At 36.5% G+C, this 16,014-nt stretch overlaps 1 pseudogene; it reads left to right on the forward strand.

Moving 5' to 3' along the window:
* The first annotated feature begins 9,025 nt into the window (after positions 1-9,025).
* Positions 9,026-9,124, forward strand: LOC124991999 (uncharacterized; annotated as a pseudogene).
* The last annotated feature ends 6,890 nt before the right edge of the window (positions 9,125-16,014 follow it).

A 16,014-nucleotide genomic window follows, 5' to 3' on the forward strand; every position in this document is an offset into this window, starting at 1 on the left:
TCAGAATATAATGGAGAAGAACATACTAAACAAAATCAGCAAAATCCATGGGTGGAATGGAGAAGAATCATTCTGCTTCTTCCACTCTGATTCTTGCACCTAAAATTTATCATAGTTCTTGGATCTCATTTAAAACAAAACTATTCTCCTCTCTTTGTAATCCCAATCCAACTTTTCCTTCTCTTTCTTTGAACTTTCCATATTTATCCTTCCACTCTTCCTAATTCCTTTCAATTATTTTATTTTATTTAGCTCTTACTGTATTTCCCTAATCACAAGAGATACACAAGAGCATAGAACAAAAATGAAAGAATAGTTTTTAAATAAGATGAAAAACTTCATAGAAATAGATCAGAACATTAGGGTGTTCACTCAATTCTGCTCCTCCTTTCCTCTGCAAAAGAGGACCTAAAGAAAAGGAGAAGAAAGAAGAAGAGGAGAAAAGAGTTGGATAAGAAAATTAAAAAGGAGAAAAATAGGAAAGGAAGAAAGGGGAGGGGAGGAGGATGGGAATTTTTACAAATAATATCCAGTGACCTTTGTGGGCAGTCACACCTGAGCCTGAAGCACTAAGGAGTGACCAGACCAAAAGGTTGGGGTCAACAGATAAATATAAGAGATTGATCAAATTTTTCAAGGCAGGAAGTAGTGTTTCCAGTTAATAGAAAACAAACAAAGATATTAAACCCCTATCTCTTACCCTGCACAAAACTCAACTCACAATGGATCAAGGACCTCGGAATCAGACAAGAGATCCTTCATCTTATAGAAGAAAAAGTAGATCCAAATCTTCAATATGGCAGCTTAGGACCAGACTTCCTTAACAGGACTCCCATGGCACAAGAAATAAAAGCAAGAAAACAACTGGGATAGATTCAAACTAAAAAGCTTTCTCTCAGCAAAGGAAACTATCAGTAATGTGAAGAGAGAGCCTACAGAGTGGGAGAAAATCTTTTCCACTCATACTTCAGATAGACCACTAATTTACAGAATATATAAAGAATTCAAAAAACTCTATACCAAGAATACAAATAATACAATCAACAAATGGGCTAAGGAAATGAACAAACACTTCACAGAAGAAGATCTACAAGCAATCAACATATATATGAAAAAATGTTCAACGTCTCTCATAATAAGAGAAATGCAAATCAAAACTATCCTAAAATTCCATCTCACCCCAATTAGAATGGTGATTATCAAGAACACAAGCAACAATAGGTGTTGGCGAGGATGTGGGGAAAAGGTACACTTATACATTGCTAGTGGGGTTGCAAATTAGTGCAGCCACTCTGGAAAGCAGTGTGGAGATTCCTCAGAAAGCTTGGAATGAAACCACCATTTGACCCAGCTATCCCACTCTTTGGCCTATACCCAAAGGACTTAAAATCAGCATACTACAGAGATACAGCCACATCAATGTCCATTGCTGCTCAATTCACCATAGCCAGATTGTGGAACCAACCTAGATGCCCTTCAGTTGATGAATGGATGAAGAAACTGTGGCATATGTATATACAATGGAATATTACTCAGCCATGAAGAATGATAAAATTATGGCATTTGCAGGCAAATGGATGAAATTGGAGAATATCATGCTAATTGAGATAAGTCAATCTCAAAAAACCAAAGGATGAATGATCTCCCTGATAAGGGGATGATGACACATAATGGGGGGGTGGGAGCGGTTAGTGTTAGGGTTAGGGTTAGGGTTAGGGTTAGGGAGGGGGGCAAGAATGGAGGAAGGAAGGACTGTATAGAGGGAAAAGAGGGGTGGGAGGGGTGGGGGGGAGGGAAAAATAACAGAATGAGTCAAACGATATTACCCTATGTAAATTTATGATTACACAAATGGTATGACTTTACTCCATGTATAGAGAAACAACATGTATCCCATTTGTTTATAATAAAAAAAAAGAAAACAAACAGAAAACTGTTTAAATTGGATTGTTAAAATATATATTCAGTAATTTTAGTATTGATATCAGAAGTATGAGAATCAATATATAGATTTTTTTCCAATACTATCAAATGACATATCACTTAGGAAGTGAAATCAGAGCTAAGTGCATTGTTGTAGAAATATGTCTGTCACATTTAAAGTTATAACATATATAAATTCTCAAATATTGCCCACTCACAACTTTTAATAATTCTACTTTAATATGTAGCTGCTTGTTCAGATATATGGTTTCAGTATAGTTATTTACTTAAATAACAAAAACTTTATTAATTATAGAGGTTGGAAGTGAACCAGGAAAGTATTCAAGTTGGTTTCTTTTTTTATGTTCTTATAAAAAATCTACAAAATCTGCAAAATCCATGAGTGGAATGGAGAAGAATCATTCTGCTTCTTCCACTCTGATTCTTCCACTTAAAATTTATCATAGTTCTTGGATCTCATTTAAAACAAAACTATTCTCCTTTCTTTGTAATCCCAATCTAACTTTTCCTTCTCTTTCTTTGAACTTTCCATATTTATCCTTCCACTCTTCTTAATCCCTTTCAATTATTTTATTTTATTTAGTGAATGTTAAAATTCTCTAAAGTTAAGCAAAAATGAAATTTGCAATCTATTGGAATACTGAAAACTAAGGGCTATGATACTACCAAACATTTATTTGAACTTAATATTATATTCTACAGTCTTATTTTTTAAATTTAAGATTATATACCACAGATTTTGATTGCTATATACTCCACTGTTTGGGACATTTCTAAAGAGTAAAATTTTAGAGAAGTGGGAATATATTCAGGTCATTTCTTTGTGAACTAAAACACTTTAGGTATAGAATGAGGCAATCCGTAAGCTTAATTTCTATTAGTAGAACCAACTGTCATAAGGTAAACTGACCCAATTTTTTATAAAGAGTAGATTTAATTTAAAATATATTCTCTAATTCAGACAAAACTGTTGAATGTCTACTCTTTGTTCAAGACCCTGTATCAGGCATTGAGGTGGATCAAATATAATAGGTGAGAAACAAAATTACAATCGATTACCAACTCTTGCCTATGTGTATGCTGTGATAGTTCAACAGTGTAAGGGGAGAACAGATGTGGGAGAGATCAAAATGATAATAGAAATATCTGGAGAATTCCCTTGGGGAACGAAGGCAGCACCTTGCACGTATCTCACAGGGAAAGGAGGTTTTGAGAAGATGAAAACCAAAAGCAAAAGTCTGTAGGCAGGTCTGCTCTTAATTTTGAAGTTTCTCCACTGTATCCATAAGAAATCTGTTCTCCTGCAATTTCAACCCATGATCCATGGATATTTCTTCTCTCTCTGGGATCGCACACACTAAAACTATTCACTGCTTTCAAAGGAAATCTTTAATAATTCTGATTATGTCTCTGAGCCTTCTTTAGGAACCTCTATTCCTTCTTCAATTACAATTTTACGTGTTCCTTAACTGTCGAGATTATTAATCACTTTATCATCATGATTGTTTTCCTCTAAATCAATTCCACATTTATCAAACTATTCCAAAGGGCTTTTTAAAAGCCATTTTAAAGATGTCAACACAAAACTGGACTGCAGAGTCTCCCATTTCCAGATGTAAATTTAACAATTTTAAAATGATACATCTGTTGCAACCAGAGAAAAGTTGAAAATTCTGGGGGTTTTGTGTCTAACTTCAAATTTCCTAGAAATATTATTGAGGGAAAAGATAAATTGAATAAATTTTAAGGATTCTCACTGATACTGTCAATGTTGAGAGAAATGTATTATAAGGTGAGTAAGCAGCAAGGGAGGAGAAGAGGGAAAAGCATTGAGAGTAGAAGCCATGGAATTTTCTTCAGGCTCTTAGAAACTCAGCAGAAAATATTGTTTATAGATCACCATTATGCAGGGTTTTATTACAAAATAGAGGATTAATCTAAAACCTGAACTCATTGCCTCTTAAAAATGCAACATTCCTTGGACAAGATAATACTTACCCTATGAAGGATGGAGAAGGACATTAACACAGTATTAACAAGAACTCAACATTCAATTTTATGAAGAAGGCTACTAAAGCTCCAGATCTCACACATACTTCAAACTTCAGAAAAGGGGATAAAACATGGTCCCCAGTCTTTGAAGTTAAACCAGTTTTATATAAAATGCTAAGTCTGCCAAAAAGAATTCAACAACCAAAACACTGAGACTGTCTGATAAAACTGCCCGCGTTAAACATGAGCAAGCTGGGGAAGAAGAGGATTACAAAAGATGACCAAGAAAGAACAGAAAAACATTAGAGGAAGAGAGGAAGAAGAGAAGAATAAGAACAAAGCATGAAAAGTGAAAAACTCTATGTAGAAGAAAATATTCCAGGTAAAGAAAAGTCCCCAAAAGTGCATTGACTCATGGAAGAATAGAATATGAATAAGAATCCAATTAAACCATGACCTTGAGGAGCAGATGACAAGGCAACTATACAAATGGTTAAAGAGCATGAAAATTTAGAACTAACCAAGATTTAGAATCAGCAATGAACAGAATGGACATGGCTGAAAGTCTATTAATATGTAGAGAAAAAACAAGATAATGTCAACAAATGCAGAAGATGAAAAGGGGATTAAAATAATTAGCTAAAACACAATGTATATGAAGAGCAATGGCAAGCCAATCTAGGTGTACCTAGAGGTCTGAAGAATTTCCCTGAAAAATATATCGAAATATGTAAATAAACTGGGCACCCTGCAAAACAAGAAAAACAAATGTAGAATTATCTGTGTAAACCTATTCCAGCTAACCTTTTGCACTTCAAAGATCAAGAGAGAGTTCTTCAGTTATTCCACAGGAGAAAAGTCACTAAAAAGGAGAGAAAATATTCATAGCCAGAAGTCAGTGAAATTCTAAAAAGTTCTGAACTTAAAAATATATAAACACAAGTTTTATTCCAAGACTACTTGCCCTTCAGGTAAATAAAATTACTTCCACACATTTATGAATTTATCCTTTTGTTTATTCATCTTTTTTCTAGTTACCTATTCTTTATTTTAAGTGACATTCACCTGAGGTTAAAATGATTATTCCGAGTTGTGGGGGCAAGTTAATCTCTATGCTTTTTTCCTTTTCTCTCTATTATTTGAGTACTTTTAAATCAACATACATCTTCAAACAAAAATTGATAGCACCCTATATCTAGTCTTTAGAATGTGGGAAACAATTATCTCCTACATCACTCTCAGTCCTATACTTCTCAAAATGTGGCTAAAGAGGAGCTAAGATTTTGAGGTTGCCTGGCCACATTGTTGCTCTATTTTAAGCTAACACTAGACAGGAATGTCTACAACCCAAGGGCAAGCTCTCTGTCTGTCACCATGGCGGCGTGAGGACTTCAGAGAGAAAAGACTGCTGCCTTCTGTAGATAGAAGAGGTGAGACTAAGAGTCTCCAGAGGGCACATAGTCCCGTTGACACACCAATTTCGCTCAGTCAAACTGATTTCGGATTTCTGATGTATGTGAAAGAATACATTTCTGATGTTTTGAGTCACTAAGTTTGTGGAAATCTTTACCTCAGGAAACTAATGTAGAAAGAAATGTCTGCTGTTTCATTTTTGCCTTTCAAACACTGGAAAAGTTCTACTTCTGTCCAGCTTCAACCTGAAACCTTACAAGAAAAGAGATTCTGGGAAAACAAGTTCAAACTTAGTCTAGTTATTATAATAGGTAAACTAACACATTAGCAGCCTTCTGAGGCAACCAGAGGAAGGAAGAATTATGGTGAGAAACTAATGAATGAAGAATAAAGTTACTTATTTAATATCATTTACTTATTATATGTTATATACTATATCAGACAGTGTACTAAAAATATTTCAGTTCCCTTAATCCCCATTGCAACGTTGGCATTTTAAAAAATATTTTTCATTTGCAATTGACATAGTAATTGCACATATTTATGGGTTATGGTGTGACATTTCAATACATGCATATAATGTGCAATGATCAGGCATACTCTCACCTCAGACATTAATCGTTTCACTTCTTTGTGTTGGGAACATTCAATCTCCTCTCTATTTGCTATTTTGTAATATTCAATTAATTCTTGTCAGTTATAGTTATCCTACTGGGTAGGTATTATTTTTATCCAAATTTTACAAGCTGGCAACTGAGATGCACAAAAGTTAAGTAATTTGTTTAAGATCATGCGACTAATAAATGGTGGAACTAGGATTTGAAGTCATGCAGCCTGACTCCTTTGCATGCTTTGACCACTACACTATACAGTAGAGAATCTCTTATCTATTATACTATAAAACAATTACACAAAACTTAGTTGCTTCATATCACCACCATATTTATTCTATCACATGTTTTCCTGGGTCAGGGATCCACTGGGGAGTCTGGTCTATGTAATACCAACTAAGGTCAACTTGTAGCTTTCAGCTGAACTGGGGAGGAGTTCAAAGTGGTTTCACTCACATGTCTGACACATTGGCAGGGACAGCTGAAAAGCTGGCAATGAGGGCATGATTGACTGTAGTGTCTCCACAAGACCATGTAAGCTGACAGTCCCAGGGTAGTCAAACTGTTTATGCAGAACCAGAACTCCCAGAGAGAACATTCCAAAAGAAAGTCAGGGCAGCTTTGAGGATTTAAAGACTGAATCTTAGAAGTCCCCTTATCTACAATCTATTGGTCAAGCAACTAACAAAGGAATGACCAGTTTCAAGGAGAGGATCTTTCCTTCTCAATGGAGAAGTGGCTTAGGATTTCAAACCAGTTTTAATCAACCATAGTATTTACTTGGCTATGATCAAAAAATAGTTCCTTCAACTTTATGCCTCATGAGCTGCTTCTAATGACCTGTGAATACAAATCACTTGGACCATGTGTTAGGGGATTTAGAGTCCTGATTTAATGATTAAGTAAATAAGTGCTTTTAAGCAAATCATTTAAACTCTCTGTCTTGATTTTTTTCATTTATAAAATAGTTTTTAGGTTCTTTAATTAAGACTTGTGTCTTTTTTCTTGAAATATTGAGAATTTAGCCTAGAGAGAATATATTGATCCTAAAGTGCTGAAGCAGATCATGGAGAGAGAAGACACTGCTCTCCGATCTTCCTGCTGTATGCAGCAAGAAGGTGGTTATGTATTGCATGGGCTGCATGAAGACCTGACTTAGGTCATTTCTACTTCTGTTTCAGCTTTGAAATTATCATGCCATCTGATACCTTTCATCATATCACACTACATTACTTTAGGGATAACCTCAAAATATCAGTAGATTAACAATATAAATCTAGTCAATGGAAGAAAAGGAAAGATTTGCTCCATAAAGTCATCCTGGACAGAGACGCTTTACATCTTATAGTTCTGTCAACTTCTAGTCATTGGACTGAATTTTCTGAACCCACGTGACTGGCAGAGAAAGAGAGAAAGCAGGGAAGATCACTCAGCTGACATTGATGGACCAACTGAAAGAGGAGGATAACCCTCTTCTGCATTTCATTGCAAGAGTTCAATGACATGGTAACACTTAAGGATGGGCAATGAGGTCTACCTGTGAGGCAAGAGCAAAAGAAATAGATTATGATGAATGTGCAGCTGTCTGGCACAGAGTGTAATCTTTAAAACAGGAATATATCATGCTGTTTTGCAAATCAGATGAATTTTAGAATGAAAACAAAGAAGAAAAGTTTTTAAGTTTCTTGTGTGGAAAATGCATAATATCAAGTGCTAAACAGAGAACTTGAACAAATGAAACTCCCACTTCTTTAGTCAGCACTGTGGAAAAAAATACCTGTTTTTGTTTAGTTTTGTTGTGTATGTGTGTGTGTGTGTGTGTGTGTGTGTGTGTGTGTGCATGCGTGTGTGAATGCAGAAGTTTAAATTATAAGTAGAAACATTTATATGATGTACTATATACATCTTAAGTCACTCAGAACATGCTAAAATTTCTGTTAATGACAAATGTCCGCCAATAAATTATCAGCCTTTGCTTTATGACCTAGTGTATAAAAGAAGCCCTGTTGGGAAGCTCCTATAACATCTGCCCACACTATGTTCTTTTTTATAGGCAGTCCTCTTATGTCTCCACTTTGGTAGGCAGTGCCTTTACACACACCATTTCAACAGAAACACATCATTGTGTTCTTGCAGTTTCCAAACAAGAATTACTCAAAGGTTTGGAAAGTGCTCTGTATTCAGAAACGATTCAAATTAAACAAATATGGATTTGCTTGTAAAATGACCCACTCTCTTTTCATCTTGTTCTTTAATGATTGTTATTATTTTCATGTCCAAGGCTAAATGTCCATTCAAGCTTAACCAGTTTCTCCCGACATTCATTTCAGTCTGTGATTTTACCCTCAGGATCTCAAATTAGTAGGCTGAAGCTACTTTTTAAAATTATTTAATATCTAGTTGAAAGCAAAAGTACAACACCCAGCAAGAACAGCTTATTGAAGTGTTTGACTCTATTCCCATCTACTTTCAAAGAGATGGACTATATAGAAGCAGTGAATCTATACTACTACCCACTAGAGTGGAATGTGGCTGACACTCTACCCTACCACCAACACATTTTCTGATCATTACATTATTTTGGGGAAAAAATTAAAGAGCAAGCATTTTCTAGGCATTCCTGAATTTCTTTAGAGTTCATGCAGCAGTATATAATGTTTAATCAGAGAAATATTTTCCCCCTCAATTGATTATATGCCAAAAATAAAGTCTCTATTTCTTGCTAGTGGTGTTTTAAACAAACCTCTGATTTAACTGATTTCTTTAAATAAGTAAAGGTCTCAGGCCTGGGGCATTTCACAAACCATAACCTTTTGTTATGTTTTAATTTTGTGTGTGTGTCTTTTCAATGCATTTATTTTGAAAAGTGCTATGCACTCCAAGTTATGTCAGTGTCTATTTAAATGAGCCATATAAAGTTAATTTAAAGAAAATAATGAAAAAATAATATTAAAAGTAGACATGGATATAGCAAGTATGAAGGTAGAATGAGACTGAAGAACTTGGCAAACAGTATATGAGGAAATTATGTACTGCAGATCTGTTTATCACATCTGTGGTTATTGTTATCAAGAATAATACACAGAAAGGGGCAATAAGTTCTTGGAAAGCTGAACAAAGTGAGTGAACACCTCTATACTGTCATTATCATCAAACAGAGGTTCAACAAGTTAAAAAGGGGGGAGGCAATACCATCAGAGATCATTTTCTTTGTACTAAAGATATTGCATTTATCATATTGTATTATTCTTCTCAGGGTCCTTCTATGCTAAAGTAAAGTTATTTACATGTTTAAAGCCAGATTTAATTTGTTATGATGTAAATTCAGCAGCTATTACTTGTGAACAAATTGAAAAATGACTCAGATATGGGTGTTAGCTTTCCATTGTTGTAACAAGTACATGAGATAAAGAATAAAAAGAAACCAAAAAGAAAAAATAAATAATAAAAAAATACCTCAGATAAACCAAATTATAAAGAGAGAATGTTTACTTGGGATCACAGTTTTGGGGGTATAAGTTCATAGTCATTTGGCCCCATTGCTCTTGGGCCTGTGGTGAGGCAGCACATCATGGTGGGCAGAGTGTAGCAGAACAAAACCCTTGCCCCATGGCCAGGAAGCAACAAAAAGAAAAGAGGAGGAGGAGGAGAGGCTGGGGTTCTACCATCCTCTTGAAGACAATGTCCCCAGTGATCTGAAGATGACCCACAAAACTTCAACCTCAGAGTTTTCACCACAATAGCACCAAGATGTGGACTAAACCTTTAACACACAGGCCTTTGGAGGACCTTGCAGATCCAAACTGTAGCTGTATGACAGTAGTCATATTACAAGTGGTCTAAGAAGTTTTAATTTTTCTTGTTGCTCTTTTTGCATTCCTATAGCAGCTACAGATTCCAAGATATCTCAGTACCCTGTCTACATCCTAGGAAACAGGATAAGAAAGAAGCTAAAAGAAATAGATCTCCTTTAAGTGATATATCTTGATAAAGACTAATTTATATGGCCACATGTAAGCATAACGGAGACTGGTTGTCATGTGGTTCATTGAAAATTTCAGGGCTATACAAGAAAATAATGGATGTTAATGGGCAAATTGGAGTCTGTTTAAAGCTCCAAGGAATTTCTCAATCCACAGAAAAGATGAAATTATGTTTCATATAATTTTATCATTTCAGTACATTATGACACATTACTGTTCCACTGCCTACCAAATTAAACACAAACCCTTTGGGTTTGTGATATTCAACTCCCTTCACAGTTGTCCACAATATAAAAGTGTGGTAAAAATGTTTGAAGTGGCAACATATTAAAGCTTAAAAAAACTTTATAATGGGACTGAATTGATCTGGGTGAGTCTGCGAGCAAGATAGGAATTTCAGCATTTTTAAGAGCATGTTAGTTTAGGGTTTATTCCTTGAAGATTTTAACTGTTGCTAAAACCTAGAAAGGTATTCTTATATTTTTAGCTTTGCTTAATGACCAGTAGGTCACAGAAGGTAAACTTAAGACTCCTACAGAATAGACAGACACTGACAAATGAAAATGAGGTTAAACAGAGTCATTATAAAAATCCCTCTGGTAAAACTTCAGCAAAAACAGAAGTTAAAGCCAGATGCTTCTGCTACTCAGCTCATCCAATTTAAGTCTACTCAATAATTGAGAAAGTTCTATACTGAGATTTCATAACAATTGCTCAAGGTTTTGGGAGTGGCAGGAGGCTTGATTAGCATTTTCCAATGCTGGGATATTTTGTAGGAGGCCCCCAGTGTCTTACAATTTAAATTATGATAAGTCCCTGAAATCTGTCCTAGATATAAGTCTTAAGTGATAATCATCAGACTGTCAATGAGAAAACAAGTTCAGTATCTAGAACTGTTGTGACATGTGACAGAGAGTTTAGTGGGATCCCTCTCAGAAATTAACATAGATACCATTCCAATATAAAAGTGAAAATAATGATTAACAAATAAAGTAATGTGATTACTGATTCTTCAAATGATAACAGGATATAAGAATTCAGTTTTGGGCTAGGGATACAGCTCAGTTGGTAGAGTGCTTGCCTTGCAAGCACAAGATCCTGGGTCCAATCCCCAGCACTGCAAAAAAAAAAAAAAAAAAAAAAAAAAAAGAATTCAGTTTTATTTCAGGATAGAACAAGTTCTTATTCAAACATATATGACCTAACACCATTTCTCCTTCAAATCTTAGAACATTTTTTAAATGTGAAGAATTGCTTTCTATCTATACCTAAAAATTAGTGGACATGAGGATGTCAGCTTAATTGTTATGAGGTATAGCTCTAAACAAAACAGAGTGAAGTGCTGAAATGTAATTCTATGTTGTAAGCATTCCATTTAGTTTGCTTCTGATAATTAAATCTAAGGCACTGGGGCGGGGGGGACAGTAGGTAGAGGCTATGTCTTTGCTTCCAGACTACTTACTTAGCAAATTTGTCTTCTTTTCATTCTCTTTTCTTTCAAATCATTCAAGCATATTATTTCCTTATATTCTCCTCTCCCCTGTCCTTCTACTTTTTCCCCTTCTTCTAATGTCTAGCCTGCTCCATACTAGTCTTATTCTCATGGAAGGATCTTATAAATAAGAGCAATAATACACTTTTTTTTTAATTGTAAACAAATGGGATACATGTTGTTTCTCTGTTTGTACATGGAGTAAAGGCATACCATTTGTGTAATCATAAATTTACATAGGGCAATGTTATTTGATTCATTCTGTTATTTTTTCCCTTCCCCCCACCCCTCCCACCCCTCTTTTCCTGTCAGGGGCGGGCTCTGAGGGCCCCAGAGCCGCACCCTGGCCTGACCTCTAAGATGGTGCCTGAAAGCTTGCCAGAATAAGCCGTACTCATAAACAAGTTTCAGGAACTAACTCTGATTGGCTGCTGTAGACTGATCCTTGATAGGCTAATATCTCAGAACTCTGATTGGCTGCTGTATATGAGGTGATTCTTGTAACTGCCTAGAGACTGATCCTTGATAGGCTATTATCTCAGAACTCTGATTGGCTGCTCTATATGAGGTGATTCTTGTATATGCCCGGAGACTGATCCTTGATAGGCTAATATCTCAGACTGACTCTGATTGGCTTATGCTTGCTATATAACCCAGACACTTTCTTGAATAAAGGTCATTGTTCGTTGTTCGTTGGTCTTTGTCTTTTGGGCTTTTTTTGTTCCTGTGAAAAAGAAGCGTACACGTTATCATTGCCTCCGTGGGCGGTGGGCGATGATAAGTGATGCCGAAACCCGGGAATGAAAACTTTACAAGGATAAGTAAGAAAACAAGGTAAGATATTCTAAAATTTTAACAAGTTAAACCGGTTATAAAAAGGTCAAAAATAAACAAGTGAAAGGCAGCCTTGACGTTCGTGGTACGCGACTATCCGGACTAAGCGGAAAGCGGTCCAAAAAGGAAAGTAAAACAGTGGACTAAGCGAAAGGCGGTCCACATTGAAGGTATTAAAGTGAAAGTAGCACGTGAAAGGCGGCTACACCCTGGACTAAGCGGAAAGCAGTCCAAAAAGGAACTAAGCAAAAGGTGGTTCAAGGACTAGGTAAGCACGCGGAACGCGGCTTACATTGTACAAGATGGGGTCTGAAATATCAAAAGTTCGTATGCAACAACCCTTACGGGAACTGCTTAAGGCCAATGGTACACCTTTAAAAACCAAAACTGCTAGAACATTCTTAGATACAATAGAGAAGGTAGCTCCTTGGTTTTTAGATGAAGGATTATTAAATATTCCACAGTGGGAACATCTTGGAGAGGATCTTCATAAGGCAGATCGACAAGATCCACTGCCTGTTGGAACTATGGCTATATGGTCTTTAGTGAGAGGGTGTCTAGACACAAATAAGGACAAATTTGTTGAGCACTTTACAGAGGGAAGTCAAGTTTTAGAGGAGATAAAAGAGGAACGCTCATGCCATTCACAAAAAACACAAGAATCGGGAAGTAACTCTGAAGGGGAACTATCAGGAGAGGAACTAGCTCAATATGTTCAAAAATGGACACTCAAGGAGGAACGCTCTCTGACACCTACTGGGCCTCCTGAGCCTCCTCCTCCGCTACCTTATGAAAAAACGCGGAGGGAGTGGAGTCATTTGGGATCGGCAGCGTATCCTGTTTTTGAAGATCCTCAAAATCAAAGATATCATCAGGCATTAGACTTTAAACTTGTTAAACAGTTAAAAGAGGCGGTCAGTACATATGGTCCACAGGCTGCTTTTACGATCGCCCTGGTAGAAACCATATCCAGTTTAAATTTGACACCCCAGGACTGGATTAATTTGACAAGAGCCACTCTTTCCAGTGGGCAATATCTTATGTGGAAGACGTCTTGGCAAGAGATATCTTCAGATACTGCCAGGCGTAATGCAGCTGCAGGCAATCCTCAATGGAACTTAGACATGCTCATGGGTGCAGGTCCTTATGATAATTTACAAGCTCAAATACAGTATCATCCAGGAGCGTATGCACAAGTGGCTACTGCTGCTACTAGGGCGTGGAAGACATTACAAGGCACTGGTGACTTGCAGGGTCAATTGTCTAAAGTCATTCAAGGCAGCAATGAACCTTATGCGGATTTTGTGGATAGATTGATTCAAACAGCCTCTCGCATCTTTGGAGATGCAGATCAAGCTATGCCTCTTATAAAACAATTGGTGTATGAACAAGCCAACAAATGGTGCAAAGAGGCTATAAGGCCATGGAAAAGTAAAGATCTTTCAACATACCTAAAGGTGTGCAGGGATATTAATGATGCTACTGGTCAGGGCAATATGTTTGCCGCTGCCATAGAAAGACAAAGTCAAGTACTAGCGACAGCCATTTCTCAGGCCCAGTCTAATCCACTCCGTCCTCATAAGAGAAACAAAGGACCAATGGGTTCTTGCTTTGCCTGTGGACAAATGGGACACATGCGAGCAAATTGTCCTAATAAACACTGCCTTGGAAAGATGAGGAAGGACATTCTGGAGTTTTCCAACCATTTGTGTGTAACTTGCCTATTTCCCTATGGGGTAGAGATGTTTTACAACAAATGGACATGAAACTTACTACTGATATAATCTATCAAGGAACTCCAGTAAAAGATATGTTACAAAAAATGGGGTATAAAGAAAACGAAGGTTTAGGAAAACTACAACAAGTATGGTCCAACCTGTCCGTCTACCTGCTTCAAAAAATGATACTTCAGGATTGGGTTTTTCCTAGGGGCCACTGTAGATAACACCATCCCATTATTATGGAAAGATGATAAGCCTTTTTGGGTACCACAGTGGCCCCTCACTAAGGAAAAACTAGAGGCTGCTCATGAATTAGTACGGGAGCAACTTAATGCGGGTCACCTACAACCCTCTACCTCTCCCTGGAATACTCCAATATTTGTCATTAAGAAAAAATCAGGAAAATGGAGTTTATTACATGATCTTTGGGCCATTAATAATCAAATGTATCCTATGGGACCTATCCAATGTGGGTTACCATTAGTCTCAGCTTTACCTAAACACTGGCCCACCATTATATTAGACTTAAAGGACTGTTTTTTCTCCATTCCCCTCCATAAAAAGGATTGTTGGAGATTTGCTTTCACTCTGCCTGCCATAAATCATTCCCAACCTGATCAAAGATATGAATGGATAGTGTTGCCTCAGGGCATGGTCAATAGCCCTACAATGTGCCAAATATATGTAGATAAAGCTTTAAAAACCACTCGAAATAACTTTCGGGAATTGCTTATCTATCATTATATGGATGACATGTTAATATGTCATAAAGATAGAAACATTCTAACACAGGCATTACAGTTCATGACTGAAAAATTAAGTTTTTGGGGATTAACCATAGCACCAGAAAAATTACAAACAGGAGAACTACAACATTATCTAGGAACAAAACTGTCTGCTACTTCAGTCCAACCTTTAAAGCTTACTATCAGAACAGACCAATTAAAAACCCTAAATGATTATCAAAAATTATTAGGAGATGTCAATTGGATCAGACCTTATTTAAAATTATCTACAGGAGAGTTAAAGCCTTTATTTGACATCCTTAAAGGTGACCCTGATTTAAATTCTAGTAGAAGTCTAACCCCTGAAGCAAAAAGGGCTATACAATTGGTTCAAGAACGGTTACAATCTTGTCAGATAGTTCGCTGTGATCCGTCACAGCCATTAATGTTGATTATCTTTCCTGAGAGTCATAGCCCCTCAGGTGTTTTAGGGCAAGGTGGTCCACTACAAAGCATTCATCTCTCTAGTTCTCCTACAAAAATGTTACAGTCCTATCCTACCGCTATGGCTCAGCTAGTACTCAAAGGCATAGAAACATGTATCACCACCTTTGGTGTACAACCAACAACCATTATTACTCCATATACTGTCGATCAACTATCATGGCTAATAAATAATGATTCAGATTGGACTGTACTCTACTGTACCACTACTGCAACTTTTGATAATCATTACCCCAAACATCCTTGGATCCAATTCTGTAAAAATACTCCCATCATTTTCCCTAAAGTCATTAGATCTAATCCTATAAAAAATTGTACAACCGTTTTCACTGATGGATCTAAAAATGGAGTTGGGGCTGTTCTCTTCGATGACAAAGTCTATACTCTCATTATTCAACCCCACTCCACTCAAGTTACAGAATTGGCTGCAGTAACTATGACTTTCAAATTATTAAATAATGTGCCTTTTAACCTATTAACAGACAGCCATTATATTGTCAACTCTTTATCTGTTTTGGAAACAGTACCTTATATCTCTCCACATTCTACTATTGCTCCTTATTTTTCTAGTCTACAAAAACTAATCCTTCAACGTTGTGAACCTTTCTATGTGGGACATATCAGGGCCCACACTAATTTGCCAGGACCTTTAACTAAAGGAAATACTATTGTAGATTTGGCTACTAGATCTTCCTTTGTGTTTTCTGTGGAAGAACAATCAAAACTTTTCCATGACAAATTTCATGTTAATTCTACTACCTTAGTAAGAAAATTTCAAATCCCAAAACACCTTGC

The sequence above is a fragment of the Sciurus carolinensis genome, chromosome 8, assembly GCF_902686445.1.
Source record: "Sciurus carolinensis chromosome 8, mSciCar1.2, whole genome shotgun sequence".
NCBI lineage: Eukaryota > Metazoa > Chordata > Mammalia > Rodentia > Sciuridae > Sciurus > Sciurus carolinensis.